The following is a 17821-nucleotide window of genomic DNA, read 5'->3' as shown; positions in this document are numbered from 1 at the left end:
TTCCAAGGAATCTCCATACTGCTTTCCAAATTGGCCACACCAATTTACAGTCCCACCAGCAATGTACAAGTGTACCCTTTTCCCCACATCCTCGCCAACACTTGTTGTTGTTTGACTTCGTAAAGGCTGCCATTCTTACTGGAGTGAGATGGTATCTTATGGTGATTTTAATTTGCATTTCTGTGATTGCTAGAGATGGTGAGTACTTTTTCGTGTATTTGTTGATTAATTGTATATCCTCCTCTGAGAAGTGTCTGTTCAGGTCCTTGGCCCATTTGTTGATTGGGTTATTTGTTTTTTTATTGTTTAGTATTTTGAGTTGCTTGTATACTCTGGATATTAGAGCTCTATCTGAAGTGTGAGGAGTAAAAATTTGTTTCCAGGATGTAGGCTCCCTATTTACCGCTCTTATTGTTTCCCTTGCTGAGAAAAAAACTTTTAGTGTGAGTTTATCCCATTTGTTGATTCTTGTTTTTAACTCTTCTGCTATAGGTGTCCTATTAAAAAATTTGGAGCCCGACCACGCATGATGTAGATTAGTGCCAACATTTTCTTCTATCAGATGCAGAGTCTCTGGTTTGATATCAAGCTCCTTGATCCATTTTGAGTTAACTTTTGTACATGTCGAGAGAAAGGGATTCAGTTTCATTTTGTTGCATATGTATTTCCAGTTTTCCCAGCACCATTTGTTGAAGATGCTATACTTTCCCTATTGCATGCTTTAGCACCTTTGTCAAATATAAGGTAGTTGTAATTTTGTGGATTGGTCTCTGTGTCCTCTATTCTGTTCCCTTCGTCCACCCACCTGTTTTGGTACCAGTACCATGGCCACTGAGTTTAGTAATGACAACTGGGGGTTTGCAATCCACCGCCTCTAAGCTGCTGGACCCTAGAGACATAGCCTGTGGTCTCCCTGGAGGTTGAACAGTTACAGAAACCTGCAATTTATATGAGCTTGTGACTGTGGCCTCGGAGCCTCCTATTAACAGAAAGAGCCAAAGAAAAGCCTCTAGTTTCTTGTCTATGTCTCTTTTTTGGGGGTGAGGGGTGCCAGGATTGAACTTCTGGAGCCTTTGATTCTTGAGCCTCTCCCCAGTCCTATTTTGTATTTTATTTAGAGATAGGGTCTCTCTGAGTTGCTCAGGGACTCACTTTGGTTGAGCCTGGTTTTGAACTGACATCCTCCTGCCTCAGCCTCTGGAGTCCCTGGGATCACAGGTGTGGGCCACTGTGCCCAGCAGACTTTTCTCTCTCACCTTCTCTCTCACCATCCAGAACAGTGCATGGAGGGTGCTGGCGCCCAGGGTTGGTTGGATTAGTCTGTGAATCATTTGGACCAGGGACTGCATTTTTTCCCCACTGAAACACAGTAATAGTGACCATTTGTAACCTCTGTGCTGCAGGCATGTGATGTCATAGAAGGGATAATCAAAACAAGAAGATGGCAGGAAGAGCCCTGCTGTGGGCGGGAACCCTGGGAACTGGAAAAGTCCTTGTGTTCTCCTTGATTTCTGCTGTGCAAGAGGACAATCCTCACTTTGAAGCCAAATGGAATTCACATCTTAACTAGTCTTTTTTTAGCAACATAAGTCGCATGTGTGTTTAAGAAGGGAATATGATCTCAAACTTTTACTTCTAGAATGAAAATCATCCTGGCCAGAGGGGAAGAAAAGTCCTCTGAGAGGTCTGGTCACTGGGATCGTCTTTGAACTCTTTCAAGTCTCCTTTTCTTGGAAAATCCATCTCTTTTCTTTTCTTTTCTTTTTTTTTAACCAGTGATTGAACTTGGAGGCACTCAGCCACTGAGCCACATCCTTTTTTTGTATTTTATTTAGAACCAAGGTCTTGCTAAAGTTGCTGAGGGCCTTGCTAAGTTGCTGAGGCTGGCCTCCAACTCGTGATCCTCCTGCCTTAGCCTCCTGAGTGGTAGGATTATAGGTTTGCACCACCATGCCCAACTGAAAATCCATTTCTATTGGTCCAGGGCCTCATAAAAAATTGTGATGGGCTGTTGTTCATTGGTAGAGCACTCATCTTGCACATGCGGGACCCTGAGTTTGATCCCAGCACCACATAAAAATAAATAAGTGAAATAAAGGTATTGTGTCCAACTACAACTAAAAAATAAATATTTTAAAAAATTAAAGCAAAGATATTATGTCCATGCACAATTAAAAAATATTAAAAAAAATCTTCTGTGGCACATTATTGGAGGGGGAAAAATGAGTCAGCCAGTATTTTTTTGAATGCAAACTTTGCCCACCACTATTTTGGCTACGTGCATGATTTACAATAACAGAAACGCACTTTTGATCTTTAAGGGCTTCTAGTGTTTTTCAGGCAGAAAAACAGGAAGTCTCCTGATGGCATAAAATGGCTCAGTTGAGTGCTGAGCTTCAAACTGCTGACTGATTTTAAATGCTGGAATTGGGCAGAGGGTTTGATAATTCCCCTTCAGAGTTGGGCTTTCCAGGGGACAAAAGAGGACATATGGTGGAGCTTGTTGGGATCTGCAAGGGGATCAACCAGATCCTCAGGCTTCCCAGAGCTCCTGGTCTGGACATGGCTTGTTCTCTTGAAGGGCCTCTTGGCATAGGAGAGTAGGAGCCTGCGCTCTTGTATGTAAGGAAGAGGGCTCTCACCAGGTGTGGTGGTCCCTGCCTGTCATCTCAGTGACTCTGGAGGCTGAGACAGGAGGATCACATGTTGGAGGCCAGCCTCAGCAGTTTCACCAAGCTCTAAGTGACTTAATGTGACCCTGTTAAAAAATAAACAACATAAAGTTCTGGGCTACATCTTGGTGGGTATTGATTGATCAGCTGGGAGGCCTGGGGAAGGCCACTTGACCTTTCAGAAGCAGAAACACAATCAGCTGTGAAAAAAACTTGAATTTTAAGTTTGAAGTTGTACATATGGAGTTGCCAGGGTGTGTTGTGTGGTGACTGATGGTGGATGAAGAAGTCTTATGTCTGGGGGAAGTTTTTTGAGGCTGGAATGCCATACAGTGTGCACTTACAAGAACATTAGCTTGTCCAAGTCGTCTTCCATTTTTTTTTGGGGGGGGGGAGTTACCAAGAATTGAACCCCAAGAATTGAACCCAGAAGCTGTCAACCCCTGAGTCCTATCTTCAGTCCTTTTTGCATTTTATTTAGAGACAGAGTCTCACTTAGTTGCTTAGGGCTTCGCTTTTGCTGAGGCTGGCCTCCAACTCGCGATTCTCTTGCCTCAGCCACCCGAGCTCCTGGGATGACAGGCCTGTGCCACAGCACCAGCATGATAGCTGTTTCCTTCAGTGCTGTTTTACTCAGTGTTATTTAGTACTTTTTGTCTTCCAGTGTTGCTCTTAAGAAGTCTGATTTGCAGGGTTGGGACCTTTCTTTCTGGATGTTTTGGAGGTATTTTTGGATAGGGCGCCCTCCCCTGATTTCCCTTTCTTGATGTCCACAGGGCTTTCTGAGTCTCACTGTTTGGTGTTGTTGGTGTGGACAGTCACCAGCTTTGAACCCCTTAGCTGTGGGCTGTTCCCATTCTCTGTGTGGTCTTTCTGGAAGTCCAGCTAGGTGAGATTAGCTCTGAAGTGATTTTCAACCTGGGTCAGTTTTGCCCCCCAGGAGATATTTGGCAGCATCTGGAGAGTTGTCTCTTTTAGTTTTCAAAATGTGATGGTGGGACTCCTAGCATCTAGTGTTAGAGGTCAGTGATGCTGCCAAGCAACCTTCACTTCAAGGCTGTGCCCCCAAAACAGAGGCAAGACTGAGAAACCCTTTTTTTGGGTGAAGGCTACTAAGGATCAAACCCAGGGGCACTAAACACCCGAGCCTCATCCCCAGCCCTTTTTGTATTTTATTTAGAGACAGGGTTTTGCTGAATTGCTCAGGGCCTTTCTAAGTTGCTGAGGCTGGCCTCCAACTAGCCATACTCCCACCTCAGCCTCCCAAGCTGCTGGGATGACAGGTGTGCACCCCCACACCCAGCTCTCAGTTTCTTAATCCATAAAATATAAGTTATCAGGCTGGGATTGTGGCTCAGTGTTAGAGGGCTTGCAGAGCATGGGCAGGACCCGGGTTTGATCCTCAGCACCACTTAAAGATAAAGGCATTGTGTTGTGTCCATCTACACCTAAATAAGTTATATCAGTTCAGTCACCTATATCAGTTCAATATTTATTGTTAAGGGGAGGGGTGCTTAACTTTATAATGGCTTGATTTTTGAGAATTTTTTAAGATTTAAGTTCTTTCCCTAATTTAGGGCTGGAACAAAATTAAACTTGTTTCGAAGAAAAAAACTTAAAAATAAATATGAATAATGCAACCCTGTTCAAAAATAAACAACATAAAGTTCTGGGAGGTGTCTTGTTGGGTAGTGATTGATCAGCTGGGAGGCCTGATTATATTAAAATATTAAAAAAATACAAGTTAGACTTTCAAGATGACAGGCTATGAAAAGATCAGTGAGATATAAAGAGCTCCATAGGAAAGGGTTGGTATATTTGCCTTTCTTCCATGAGTTTCTTTTTTATAATATAGGTTTTTAGTTGTAATTTGACAGAATACCTTTGTTTTATTTATTTATTATTATGTGGCATGGAGGAAGAAACCCAGGGCCCTGCACATGCTAGGCGAGTGCTCCACCACTGAGCCCCATTTCCAGCCCAGCCCCTTCCATGAGCTTTTAATTGGAGAAAGCTGGACAGAAAAGGAGCCATTCTTAAACAAGTATTGTTTCTATTTGAATGGAAGGGTAATGGTCACCCCTTCAGTATTAGGTGGAAGGAGGCAGGGATTCTGTTCAGTGGCTAGTGGTCACTGTCTTTGACACTGAAAACTGAGAATGGGGAGTTGGGGGCTGTGAAAGAACAGGGAAGAGTCAGGCACAGTGGCTCACACCTGTAAACCCAGCAACATGGGAGGCTGAGGCAGGACGATCTCAAGGTGGAGGCCAGCCTCAGCAGCTCAGTGAGACCCTGTCTCTAAATTTAAAAAAAGCTGGGCCTGAGGCTCAGTGGTGGAACAGCTGCCTGGCACATACCAGGCTCTGGGTTCCATTCCCAGAAACATCAAAATAATACAGATGGGCACTGTCGCCTGTGGCCTCCCCTGGGCCTCATGGTGTTGGAATCACATCCCTCTGTGTTCTGTTCTAGACATTTTCCCTTTGCTATTAGAACACATGCTTTGGGCTTGCCAACTCAGGTGCCTAAGCATTCGGGCAGCAAGGTAAGCAAAGTGACTTACTCAAGCCAAAGGATGTGGTGCCCTTTCACTAAAAGAGGGCCACTGTGTCCAGACCTGGTTTCTCAAAACAAAAACAAAAACAAAAACAAAAACCAAATAGCTGGATTTTAACAGGAAAGTTCCTAGGGTTCAAAAAATGGCAAGAGCCATGCACAGTGGAACATGCCTTTAATCCCAGTGGCTGGCTTGGGTTGCTGAGGCAGGAGGATAGCGAGTTTCAGGCCAGCCTCAGCAGAAGCGAGGCCCTCAGAAACTCAGGGAGACCCTGTTTCTAAATAAAATACACAATAGGGCTGGGGATGGGGCTCAGGGTTTGAGGGCCCCTGTGTTCAATCCCCCCCCACAGAAGCCAAGTTTAAAGGCACATCTAAGACTACGGAGTCCCAATCAAACCATCCTGTGGGCAGCTTGTTGGCTCCTTGTAATCTAAACAGTATTTTAGTTTGCCAGATGAGGCTGTCCAGCATTAGCACTATTGTGTGCTCAAGACCACCCTAGAAAACATGGAGAAGATCAGAACTAGAACCAACCTCTGCCCCATGGGCTAGTGGATTCGCTGATCATCCCCCATATCGGCTGCTCAGAGCTGAAACCAAAAGGGCATTGAAAAGAGGAGCCTTCCCTGGGCCATCTTTGAAGCAGTAGCTTCAATTGGCCTTGTTCCAGCAGCTTGGGAGGCTGAGGTAGGAGGATCTAATGTTGGAGGTCAGCCTCAGCAACTTAGTGAGGCCCTCAGCATCTCAGGAGGCTCTGCTTGGCCTACACACGTGGGGTCTGATCTCATTCTTATTTCAGAGATGAGGGAGGATGAAATGGCACTCAGAAGCCATGGCATTTCCCAGTCCTGGACCCACTTGAGAGCATTTGCTTTCCAAAACTTGGTATTTGATGAGGTGTCTGTTTCACCAGGTTCTCTTTAGCATCTGCCAACCAAAGTTATGTTACTGAGCATCAATTTATAGTTGACCACAGGGCACCATCAGGGGGAGCTTGTGCAGACCACGCCACCGCTTACAGATTTGGCCTTATGTATTATCCACTATTTTCTGGCCTTTTAACATAAAATAAAGGTCATGTAATAAATCCTTCCTGATTTGTTAGTGTTATTTATTTATTTATTTATTTATTTTGGTCCCAGGGATTGAACCAAGGGGCACTTAACACCTGAGCCCCATTCCCCAAACTTTTATATTTTATTTAGAGATAGGGTATCACTGAGTTGCCCAGGGTCTTGATAAGTGGCTGAGACTGGCCTCCACCTTGCCATCCTTCTGCCTCAGCCTCCTGAGTCTCAGGGATCACAAGTGTGCAATACCATGTTCAGCCTCTTGAATAAATATTTTTATAGATGAGTTTTAAATATGTTTTCAAGACTGTAAAAAGAAAACCTTTCCTTTCTTGCCTCTGTAGACAGCCCTTTCTCTGGTGATTGCTCAGGAGCTGGGGAGTAAGGTGCCTTTCTGCTCCTTGGTGGGGAGCAAAGTTTACTCCATGGAGGTCAAGAAGACAGAGGTGCTGATGGAGAACTTCCGCAGGGCTATTAGTGAGTATCTCGTCAGTGTGATAGATGGCTGTTTCTTCTCCGGTGCTTTGAATCCTTTCATCTTAAAAATGCTCATGTTCTTTTGGTGCTGTTGACAAGACAGGCAAGAGTAGCTAGCCATCCAAGCAGCTTAGGAGGATGAGGTAAAAGGAACACAATTTGGAGGCCAGCCTCAGCAACTTATTGAGGCCCTGAGCAACTCAGGCAGCAACTCGGCCTCTAAATAAAATATAAAAAGGGCTGGGGACAGGGCTCAATGGTCGAAGGCCCCTGGATTCCATCCCTGGTACCCAAATAAATAATAAATAAATAAAAAGACTAAGAAGTCTACTTGGGGAACTTTTGATTTAATGCTGAAGGAAAGAAAATGCAGTAGGAGGGTGCAGCATTTGGAAGTGTGGAGACATCATGGGATCCTGTTTTACCCCCCACAGCCACCTGGTACCCCCATGGCTGGCACTCTATCTTCCTGCGGTGCCTCTTTGTGGGACTGGCTCTGCCTTTGATCTTCCCCAGCAGGTCCCTGTAAACACTCAACTATGGGGCGTTTCTCTCTCTCTCTCTCTCTCTCTCTCTCTCTCTCTCTCTCTCTCTCTCTTCCCCCCCCTCTCTCTATCTCCCTTTTGAGACCATGGCTGCTGAGCCACCCCTAGCCCCTGTGTGACACTAATGCTGAACTGAAGAGTTCTAATTCTGAACTTGTGTCTAGAAGCTAAGCTTTGTGTCACATTGAACTTAGGCTTTTTATTTTTATTTTTTGGTACCAGGGATTGAACCCAGGGGCACTTCACCCCTGAGCCCTGTCCCCAGCCCTTTTTATATTAAATTTAGAGACAGCTTCTCGCCAAGTTTCCGAGGCTGGCCTCCAACTCTCAATCCTCCTGCCTCAGCCTCCTGAGTTGCTGGGATTATACATGTATACAACTGGGTTTTACGTTTAAAGTTTTTCTCTCTATTGTTTTTTTCTTCACATCTTCTTTTCTTTTCCCTTTTCATGTCCTATTTTTCAGGATCTCAGTATGTTTCCCAGGCAATCCTGGAACTCCTGGGTTCAAACCATCCTCTTGCCTCAGTATGCTGAGTAACTATGGCTACAGATGTGTGCTACGGTGCCTGGATTATTTTTCCTTATTTAAACATGTGCCAGTGATTTTATTCAACTCATAAGTTAAACATATGAACCATATTCCAACAGCTCAGAAGGCTGAGGCAGCAGGATAGTAAGTTGGAGGTCAGCCTCAGAAACTTAGCCAGACCCTGAGCAACTAAGTGAGATCTTGTCTCTAAATAAAATATGAAAGGGGCTGGGGATGGTGCTCAAGGGTTGAGGGCCCCTGAATTCCATTCCTGGTACAAAAAGGAACCAAGAAAAATATGTGACCAGTAAGATATTACTACCTTTCAAATACCTGAATATTAATATTTTAAGAACTTAAATTTGAAAAACACCATTTTTCTGGGATGGGTCAGGGGCTCAGTTGTAGAGCACCCACCTAACATGTGTGAGGCCCTGGGTTGCATCCTCAGGAAATAAAGAAATTATGTCCATCTACAACTTAAAAAAAAATTTAAAACCCCCATTTTTGTGAAACAAAAACCTGATAAAACTGGTCTTCTCACAGTTGCTTGTATTTCAATGGCTCAGTGGGAACTGAATTTTGCTTTAAAATTTGAAAAAGTAGAGGTCACCAGGCACATTTGATGGGAGTGGCCCCTGGAGTGGGGTGGTGGGGGACACAGCAGTGCTTTTGGTGGCAGCAGGTGAGGAGAAATTTCTAGATCCTGCCACAGAATAAAAGGGGAAGCTGTGGTCTCCCCTCAGACAGAAGCCTGCGTTTCCCACATCTTTAAATTCCTGCAAAGCTGCAGAGAGAGGGAGAGAGGGTCATCTGTCCCCGTCTGTGCCACTTCCTTGATGTGATAAAGTCCATGTCAGGGACTTAGAAACCTGAGACAGCAGATGAAACCCGTGTCCTTTGTGCTGTCTTGGCCAGAGACAGCGCCCACAGCCTCTCTCTTGGCCAAAAGCTGGGCCCATGGTCCACTGGGCCTTCCCCTGTCTACTTGTCACCACCAAGAAACTGCTAGACAAATATGAGTGGCTGAGAAATGGGGATGCCTTCTTTCCTCTCCTGGAGGAATTTCATATCACTGTCCCCTCACAGTGAGTATGGGCAGGCATTCCATTTGGAGGAATTTCCTCTTTGCAAAATAGAAATGGTTCTATTAAAAAAAATCAAAGTAGGCTTAAAAGCCCAGAATTTTCCAAGCTTGATAGAGTTTTCTGTTACCTTCATGTTGTCTGGAAAATTTCTTTCTTTCTTTTTTTTTTTTTTTTGTACCAGGGATTGAACCCAGGGGCCCTCGACCCCTGAGCACCATCCCCAGCCTTATTTTGCACTGATTTAGAGACAGAGTCTCCCTGAGTTGCTCAGGGCCTCAGTGTTGTGGAGGCTGGCCTCTAACCCATGATCCTCCAGCCTCAGCCTCTGCAGCTACTTGGTCTCGAGGTGTGCACAGCTGCTTCGGGATTTGTTTGGGAAGTTTGTTTTGGGGTTCAGGAGCTGTGAATTTGGTTCATCAAACACAGAATGTGTCTTCCCTGTTGGATGTTTTCCACAAGTCCCACTTATAGGCTCTCAGGTGGATCACAGGCAGAGGAGATCTGACCCTAGCTTCCAGTCTTGAGTGTCCTTGTCCTGGTTGGGTTTCTGGAGAAGAGAAGGCAAGGGATGGGGTGATAAGATAATGCCCCCCTTGAACTGAGGGAAGTGGCCTGAGTGTCTCTGCCTTTGGGATATTTCCATATTAGCTCACAGGGATCCTGATGGCCACCTGCCAGCAGAAGTCTTCTGTGGCCTCCCCATTTGTCAGGAGAACAGCAACCCTTTTTTTTTTTTTTTTGAGGAGAGGCACCAGGGATTGAACCTGGGGAACCTAACCACAGAGCCACCTCCCAGCCCTGTTTTGAATTTATTTGGAGACAGGGTTTCCCTGAATTGATCATGGCCTCACTGAGTTGCTGAGGCTGGCCTCCAGCTTACTATCCTCCTGCCTTGGCCTCCTGAGCTGGAATGACAGGCCTGTGTCACCGCTCCCAGAAGAGTTGCTCTCCACCCATGATGGTGTCACTAGGTTGTACTTAAAGGTGACTTGTCAGTTCTTGTGCTGTGGAAGTTTGAGGTAAGAAGGGTGTTGGTGAGGAGGAGATGTATGTGAACAGAAGGATGGTCCTGCTTCTCACCATGTACCCATCAGCCATCCCTTCCAGGGCTGTGGATAAAGGAGGCCAAGGAGGTCTACGAGGGGCAGGTGATGGAGCTGACGTCATGTGAGACCGAGAACCCCATGGGCGGCTATGGCAAGACCATCCGCCACGTGATCATAGGGCTCAAGACAGCCAAGGGCACCAAGCAGCTCAAGGGAAGTCTGTCCTGAGCCCTGTTCTCAGCACTGTGGCACAGGCAGGTGGTGTGACCTCTGTGTCCCCCTTTACTTGGCCTCTGTACTGTTGATGCTATATGGGACACTCAGGATAACACCGTGTAGTATAAAGGGACACCTCGTAAGGGCTAGGACATAGGTCCCTTCATGAGGTAGGTCTTTCTTTTTTCATTGCTTCTGTGAGTTGTGTGGTTAAGTCAAGAAATTGCTAATGCCATCTTATCCCCCAAATGACAGCCATTGGCCAGCCAGGCACAGTAGAGCATGCCTGTCATCCCAGCCACTCAGGAGGCTGAGGCAGGAGGATCACATGGTGGAGCCCAGCCTCATCAACTTAGTCAAGGCCCTGAGCGGGTCAGTGAGAGCCTGTCTCTAAATAAAATACAAAATGGGGCTGGGGATGTGGCTCAGGTATAAGTCACCCCTGGGTTCAAATCCCCAAACTGCTCCCTCACCTCCCAAAAAAGTCAAAGTGGACATAATTTTGTTTTCTTTTTTCTTTCTTTTTCATAATGTTTTTACTCATCCACTGTGTTATGATTGACTCACACTAGCTCTGTACCTGTCCCCTGCTACATGGCCAGGTCTCTTGCTGTGGGCTTAGAGAGGTATTTTACCTGTGGCTCATCACAGCTGTGTGCCCGTGTGCACAGGTGCCAAGAATCTCATTTCCCTGTTTTCCAGATCAAGTCTTCAGGCTCAGAAAGAGGCTCCACAGTCATCCTGTGCCCAGTGCTGGCTGAAGGCCAGGGTGACTGCAAGTCCTCTGGTCCTGGGTAACACCTGTGCATCCTCTGAGCTCTCTGGGGCTCAGTTTCTCATCTCTAGAGCACTATTTATCCCCCATAGAATCTCTCCATCTTTCCCTCTTTTATAACTTGGTGATTCTTTGATTCTATGAGGTAGTTTCTTGGTCACAGCTTTATGGAGATCATGAAAATGTCACTTCTTTCAAGGGCTATTTTTCTGTTTCCTAATGGGGCCTTCATCTCAGCAGCTTGGCTCCACAACCTGTCTTTATCTCTTTAATCCCTCATCACATCCTGTCCATTCTGGATTAATGAGGTTCTGAGAAGGTGGCCCCTTCTCAAGAATAACACCTTGAGAAAGTTCTTCTGGAAAATCAACCGAATAAAAGTGCCTGAGATGAAAAGAAAAATTGTCCTCTTCCCTGTAGGAGAGAGGACACAGAAACACAGTGGAAATTTGAGCCATCCATCACTCTGCTTCGACCAGCTTCTCAAAGAAATGAGCCTAACAGAGAAGAGGAAAATTGTCTTCCAAAACAAAGGTAGTACCCACCTCTGATCCCAGCAGCTTGGGAGGCTGAGGCAGGAGGATTGCGAGTTCAAAGCCAGCCTCAGCCAAAGGGAGGCCCTCAGCAACTCAGGGAGACCCTGACTCTAAATAAAATGCCAAACAGGGCTGGGGATGGGGCTTGGTGGTTGAGGGCCCCTGAGCCCAATCCCTGGTACCCCCAGTCCCCCCAAAACCCATGTCCTTCTGGGCTGTTTTTCCACATGGATGACATACTGGCACAGAAGGACCTCAGGTGTGTTGTGTGGAGTTGTGAAGTGTCTGAGTTTGAAGAAGGCTTATGAAGTTTTTTTGCCTAGGGACTCCCCAACCTTGCTCCTGTTCGCACAGTGCCCCAAAGAGGCCAAAGAGGCCAGGTCCTGGTGAGCTCCTGGCAGCTCTGTTGGTGCAGTTGTGAACATGATCCACCCATTTTAAGTTTGTGTAGTGCACAGGATTTTGAGGCATGACATTGTTTACACTCCCCATCTTAATTTTAGAATATTGTCACGACCTTCCAAGGGACCTCATTCCCATGAATGGCCACCTGATGTCTCTCCCCTTGACCTTTGGCCACCACATACTGACTTTGTTTCTGAATTAGCCTTTTGGGGGCCCCCTCCTGCTGAGAGAGCCCTACAGTGGGTGTTAGTCTGTGTCATGTCCCCCGCACCCACCTTTGACTCTGGACTCTGTCTGGGAAAGAGCTCAGGTGTGTTTCCACAGGGTGGTCCTCTGTAGCAGCTGCTCTGGAAGCTCAGCCTCAGGACCTGTCTGCCAGCCTGGTCCTGCAGAGGCTGCTGTCCTTGCCCAGTGCACACCCCTGGGGAAGAGCAAGGCTCCATAGAGCACCATCACCCTGAGATGTGTGTGCACAGCCCCGGGGGCCAGAGGGTGCTAGTGTTTGCTTTTTTGTTGTCCTGGGGCTCCTACCCAGGGCCCTGGTCATAGTGAACTAGCACTCTGCCACTGAGCTGTGCCCCAGCCCCAGGGCCTAGCTATGTGGTCTAGACTGGCCTCCACCTTGGTGATCCTCCTTCCTCACCCTCCTGACCCAGACAGTTTGGGGGAATTCCAACTTATGTTTCCCCTTCTGAGCTGGACTTCTCTGTGGGTACTTCTGAGTGCTGTCACATAGAGGAGGAGACCGAGGCCTAGAGAGCCGGGATCATGGGCCACATCAAATGCAGCCTCAGGTGGCTAAGCAGGAAGCTCTGGTGTCCGTAACCCAAGGACTGGAGCTGTAGTGGTGATCCTGGAAGGTGCCATGGAGCATGGCCAAGGACATATATCCCCTCTAAGGGCACCTGGGTCCCTGTGAGAATGTTCCTTCCACTTTGCAACCCCTGAAGGCAAGGCAAGGAAGAGTAATGGTGACTTTCTCTTGTCCCCTGCAGGTAGACATGGTCACCCTCAGGTTCACCTCATGGTGTGCTAAGCCCCCAGTCCAGGCTCTTGTGCCCTGCCAAATACCCTCATACCCACCCACTCCTAGGGTCACTGGCTACTTCAAGTGTCTGTCTATCTCTCTGTCTCTCTCTCGTGTTTAGTCCTGTGAACTGAACCCGTCGTGCTTAAGCAGGGAGCCAGAAGCCTGTCCTTTTTATTTTGATTTGTATTGTTTTGAGAGTAAGTCTCCCATTTCTAAGTTTCTGAGACTGGCCTCCAACTTGGCGATCCTCCTGCCTCAGCCTCCAAGTCCCTGGAATGACAGGTGTGCACTTCTGTGCCTGGCCTCTCAGGTCTCTTCTTGAAAGGTGCCTTCCCTCGGGGTCAGGAGAAACTGGAACATGCATCAGGGTTGTCTGAGTCCCCCTTTGTCTGAATTGGTTTGGTTTTAGCTGAACTTCAGCATTTTTTAAAGTCTGCAGAAGGAGCGGGTGGAGGCCAGTGACGTCATCTACATGGAGGCCAACATTGGGGCTGAGAAGGTATGCTCCCCGGGGACAGTGTTACACATGAGGGTCTGCCAGGGTGACAACTGGGTAACTAGGGTGTCACTTTGCTCATTAGTGGTGGGTGGGGGAAGGTCAGCAGCTGTCCCTTTACCTAAGTCACCTTGGCTTTTCTGTCTTCCTCTCCTCATGACTTAAGCAGGCAGAGTGTGCAAGAAGCAAACCCTGTCGGGGACAGGGACCAGACAGCCTTCGTCCCTTCCCACTGCACCAGGCAGCGTCTTCCATCTTCCTTTATCTCCCTGGTGTCCCTCCCTGAATCCTGAGCCTTGGGACTGCACCTGGTGGCGCCTCCTCTATCTGCTGCTGCTTTCCACGGTGGCTGCACCTCCCTGGCTCATGGGTGAGCCTCAGACCTCATGTCACCCATAAATCACCAGCTAGAAGAACCCGGGCTCCCGGCTCCAGTGAGTCCCCTAGATGCTCCTGTATCAGGAGTGAAAAGAAATGGGAGAGAATCTTCCAGAAAGTCTCAGGTTTTGCCTGGGTGGGTCTGGGAGCCCAGCATGGCACCAGGCTGAGGGGCGCAGGTGGAGGGCGCTGTAGGGGGCCCTCGGTGGGCAGCGGGGAACTTTCTGTCTCTGAGCTCTCTGTGGTCTGGGTGTCCCATGGTCTGCTGGCAGAGGCAGGGCAGGTGCGACTCCTAGGCCATGGAGTTTGCCCTGGATGCCGAGGAGGATATGCCCTGCCCAAAGGCGATGTGCACAAGAAAAAGGTGGTTATCTAGGATGGGACATGTTGTGGCCCACGCCAGGCACCAGGGACAGGCCCTGCTTGTCCAGTGCATGCCCAAGGCCCTGGGAACTAGTGGTCAGGGCTGTGATGTCCTTCTGGAGGCCCTCTGGGAAGCTCAGCAATGAGCACGACATGAGCTTTGGCCCCTTTGGCCCAGTGACCAGATGCCGCCACAGCTGATCTTTGAGCCTTGTCTGCCCCTGACTGCCTGCCAGCCTGCTGGGGGCTGCTCTCCACCCCGGGCTGGGGATTCCTGGCGGGAGTTTTCACAGGGCTTCAGACAGCCTTAGGGAGGCTTCAGCCTCTGCAGAACCCAAGCTCCCAGTCCTCCAGCTCCCAGATGGCACTGCTCTGGGGCCCGCTGGATAGAGTCAGGTTTGCTCTTCATTCTGAAGGGGGCCTCCTCTTCCCCACCAGGAATGGGCTTTCTGCTGGGAATCTGGTTTGGCTTTTTGTCCCTTGGAGCTTTGCCCAGGAGAGGCCAGAGACTCTAGGGATTGGAGTTTCTTTTTACCTGGACGGAGGTTTTTTTTTTTTTGTACTGAAGCTTAAACCCCAGGGGTGCTTACCCATGGAGCCCCATCCAAAGTCCTTTTTAAATTTTATTTAGAGACAGGGTCTTGCTGAGTTGCTCAGGACCTCACAAAGTTTCTGAGGCTGGTCTCCAACTTATGGTCCTCCTGTCTCAGCCTCCCAAATTGCCAGGATTTTTAAAGACAGGTGCCACCACCCACTACTCTGCTTGATCCTTGCAGGTCAGGGAAAACCTCGAGGGGATCCCTCTGAGTTCAGGAACCCCTCATCCGTCCCAGGGGAGCTGTGCTGGGCCTGTCCACCTCAGGTTTCCAAGTTGAGTGACATCCGGGTCCCACAGGAGGCAGGAGGATGGGCTTTGGTAGCTGCCTTAGAAAGTCCTCTCTCCTAAGGGGGGACAAGACTTCCTGTCCATGATGAGCCAGTTGATGAAGCCAAAGAAGACAGAGATCACAGGGAGGACACGTGGTGAAGCCTGAGCCCAGAGCCAAGTTGAGGCCCTGCCTCTGAACTGCTCCCAGCTCTGAGCAACCCCACTGCATGGCCCTGAGTCTTCACTCCCTTTAGAATCCATGGCCATACTGTGAGCTCTGGCCCTGCTGAGGTCAGCATCTGCTTCCTTTGAGGTCCCAGAAAGGTGCCCACTTTGACACCAGGCAGTGGGTCTCCCTTGCTCCTTTGTAGACTTATTTTTTTTATGCCGGTGACTGAACTTGGGGGCCCTCGACCACTGAGTCCCGTCTCAACACTTTTATTTTTTATTTAGAGATAGGGCCTGGCTGAGTTGCTTAGGCCCTTACTAGGTTACTAAGACTGACCTCCAACTTGTGATCCTCCTGCCTCAGCCTCCTCGGCTGCTGGGATGACAGATGGGTGCCACCATGCCCGGCTCCTCCCCAATTTTATGTCCTTTTCTGGCCCATTACCACTTAACTTCCTGAAAACATAAGTTCAACATGAATCTACTGTTTGCCTTGAGGCCTCACAGCAGCCTAAGCTCCTCCATGAGTGGCCAAGAGCAGATCTGTCTCTGAACTCGGTTTTGACAGCCCTGCATCATGGCTCTGGATGAGGACAGGCCTCAAATCTCCGTTCTTTGGGAACAGCTCCATCCTGATGACAGGAGCACTGGTTTGGAAGGTGAGGACTGGGACCTGAGGTGAGTCTGCTGTTCTGCAGGGGATGATGGTTCTGGGGCTGAGGCTGGGCCTGCTCTGACCCTCCTTGCTCAAGTTTCCTGAGGAGAGTATTCCAACTGCACTTGATGGAAAGTTAATGAACCTGAGCATTGTCACACAGGGCCCCCACAAGGGCTTCTTGACTAAGTGCAGCAGAGGAGAATTTGCATATGAAAGCACATCTCCCTGGGGCTCCCAAGTGGGGTGTCTTGGCATCAGGCTTCGGGCTAGAAGGGGCAGCTCCTGGCTAGAAGGGGCAACTCCTGGATACTTCACCCCACACAGCTCCTTGGAAGGTTTTTTGTGGCATTTGGGGGCAATCATGCCTGTTTTCTTTTTTTTTTTTTAGATGAGGGTACAGGGATTCAACTCAGGGAATGTTGACGACTGAGCACCATCCCCAGCCCTATTCTGTATTGTATTCAGAGACAGGGTCTCAACTGAGTTGCTCAAGGTCTTACTAAGTTGCTGAGGCTGGCCTCTAATTTGAGATCCTCCTGCCTCAACCTCCCAGGCTGCTGAGGTTATAGGCATGTGCCACCACACCTGGCATGATTCTTGTTTTCAAATGATGACACCAAACCTGGAATGGGTCCAGAACCAGCCTGGGGTCAGAGAGCCAGTAGGAGAACCAGGCTGCAGGGTTGGGTCTGGAGGGAATTGAGGTGTGGAGTAGAGAGCAGGTGACATTTCCCCCACTTGTTGGGACCCTGTCCGAGGCGAGATCAACAAGGTGGTGAACAAGTACATCAACCTGGATGTGTCCTAGCTGGTTCCGAGCTCTAGAATCTTCCATTGCCCCCATCATGATCTTTGCCTCCAACCTAGGCAACCGTGTTATCAGGTAGGTGCTGCCAACTGTCCCTGCTCCCTGGGTCCGTCCCCACCCATGACATCAAAAGTCAGGATGGGATGAAGGGAGTACATGTTGCCCCTGGGAGGAGACAGCAGAGGGACTGAAGGCTGCAGCTGCCCTGTCCCTGATGGTCAGGGTCTCCACGGGCCTCTGAGACTCAACATTCCTGTGGGTAGCAAAGGCCTGAGGAGATAGGGTCGCTTTGGTGACCTGAGTGTCTGCTCCCTCACACTGGCTCCCAGAGATCAGCAGAGCTGGCTCCATCTTTAATGAGGACACTGAATGACATCGCACATTGTCCCTTGTCATAGGTGCGAACACAGACGCTGGGCTTAGAAGAAAAATCTCTATTTGGGGGATAAGAACCCAAGGCCTGTGGAGGGCCTCAGAGCTGAGAGGATCATACCAGACGAAGTCACTGGCTCCACCCAGTGTTCCCACTGGGAGAAAGACCCTGGGCTGCTGTCCCAGGGTTGCACTGAAGGGAGGGAGCAGCGACCTCCCTCAGTCCTAGGCCTCAGGAAAGCAGAGCCAGGGAAGGAGGGCAGCAGCCACCCCTCTCCCCGCTCACCCATTGATCAGCATGGTGCCTTGTTCCCTCCCAAGGGCGATTCACAAAACTGCCACCTCCCACTTAGAGGACGTGACTGGGCTGCCGGGTACAGAGGGCCTCTGTCGCCCTCATCACCATGGTAGGCCGTGATCAATAGGCGATGCCATAAGATGGACCAGTGGGCCCCCACCAATTGTCCACTCTGTCCCCTCTATCACCATCACCATTACGCCGGCTCCTGCACCAGGCTCACATAAGGACCAGAGGGACCTCAGCAGGGATGGGGGCAGGAGTGCAGTGACAACCAGGGAGGTTTCCCGACATCACCCCTGCCTGCAACAGACAGCCTCTAGGGCCACCATCATTGTCCCTTGGTTACCCCTTTCCAACTGTCCCAGTCATTGGAGAACCCCAGAACTGAGCTGGGTGCCTGTCATCCCCCGCTGAAGGCTGAGGCTGGAGGATGGCAAATTTGAGGCCAGCCTCTGAACT

General features: G+C 48.9%; 1 pseudogene; it reads left to right on the top strand.

Annotated features, from left to right (window-relative positions):
• Positions 1-1409: 1409 nt before the first annotated feature.
• LOC143385829 (ruvB-like 1) lies at positions 1410-14200 on the top strand (annotated as a pseudogene).
• The last annotated feature ends 3621 nt before the right edge of the window (positions 14201-17821 follow it).

The sequence above is a fragment of the Callospermophilus lateralis genome (assembly GCF_048772815.1).
Source record: "Callospermophilus lateralis isolate mCalLat2 chromosome 11 unlocalized genomic scaffold, mCalLat2.hap1 SUPER_11_unloc_3, whole genome shotgun sequence".
Taxonomy (NCBI): Eukaryota; Metazoa; Chordata; class Mammalia; order Rodentia; family Sciuridae; genus Callospermophilus; species Callospermophilus lateralis.
Note: the sequence above shows the minus strand (reverse complement) of the source record. Positions and strands in the feature narration are given on the sequence as shown.